The following is a 1,480-nucleotide window of genomic DNA, read 5'->3' as shown; positions in this document are numbered from 1 at the left end:
ATATATATATATATATATATATATATATATATATATATATATGCATATATATTATATATCTAATATAAATTGACAATAATATTTCAATGAAACGTATACCTTCGTCGTAAGTTCGTAAACAACATTTTAAAATATATATTTTAGCATTAGATTACATTCTTTATTGTACAGCGCACTTCCTGCAAGATCTATTGTTGTACCTTTGAAAAACCTACATAATATTATACAGTTTAAGCCAAATACTTAATAAATTTTCTTATATTACAAATATCCTGTCACTTAGTTGTTTATACATCAGGTTTAGGCTATTGCTTGTGACAATCGTTGGAATGAAGTTAAACAAAAACGAGGGAGGAGAGAAAGGACATTGAAGAGCCAGTGAAAGGATAGTTAGCGATAGAAATACGTACTGCGAAACGTCACAAAACAATCGTAATTATATCAAAAAAATTATGATCACTTTACACTTATTTTATAATATATTCATACCTTGTAGCCCCTTGGCAATACAAGCTGGTCGAATGTGTTTTGCATGTATATGCCTTTATAAAAATTGATATACCCTCTGCTAAACCATCTAATTGTCAAAATTGATCTGTTCTTCATCAACACCTTATATGGGAGTGGTCACACGCGCGCGTGGTTATACAAGTACGTGTGCATAATTTTACCCAATGATTAATTTGATAGAACGTATCATAATGAAAAAAATGAAACATACTATTTAACAGAGTGAAAATCCTAATATAGTTATACACTCGTATACATTTTTATGATTAGTACATTACTACGTACACATTTTCCCCCACCCCGCGCTAAAATTAATGTGCATATTTATAATCACGAAGAACCAATAATATCTCATTTTATTATATCAACTTAAAGTTATATGATTCCTATATCAATATGTCTTTTGTGTATAATTACATGCATATTCACATAGGCATTATCTCGGTGTATTTGTTTCTAGTTGAAGAAGATTATAAGAATGAATATATGAATAAATTCATGCTAAAGAGCGTAATGAAAAGTACTCATCATGAACAGCGTTTCAGCTTGTAAAATTTTACGATACGTGTTTGTATTAAAATGGTTGCACTAAATTTGAATTCTATTTTTGCAGCCAACCTGTCTTTAAAATGTTTGCCTTAAAATTCTATGACATTTCTGAATGCTTTGTTTGGTATTGATATACCCCCTAATAAACTATCTTTTTGTCAAGGTTTATCTGTTTTTCATCAACACCTTGGTCACGCGGGCGTGTGGTTATACGAGTACTTGTGCATAATTTTATTATTTTTGTTTTCTTTTTTTTTTTTTTTGCAATGACTTAAGATGGTTAAGATGCTTGCCTCAAATGACAGTATCATGGGTTCGAATCCTGCACTTTTTCAATATTATTTTTCTCTTTGCGGCTATATCAACTTTATAATAATAATAATAATAATAATAATAATAATAATAATAATAATAATATAAA

Source organism: Anneissia japonica, unplaced genomic scaffold (assembly GCF_011630105.1).
Source record: "Anneissia japonica isolate Jap-2015-1 unplaced genomic scaffold, ASM1163010v1 scaffold483_len1788099_cov177, whole genome shotgun sequence".
NCBI classification, from domain to species: Eukaryota; Metazoa; Echinodermata; class Crinoidea; order Comatulida; family Comatulidae; genus Anneissia; species Anneissia japonica.
The sequence above is the reverse complement of the archived record's forward strand: the minus strand, read 5'-3'. Positions refer to the sequence as shown.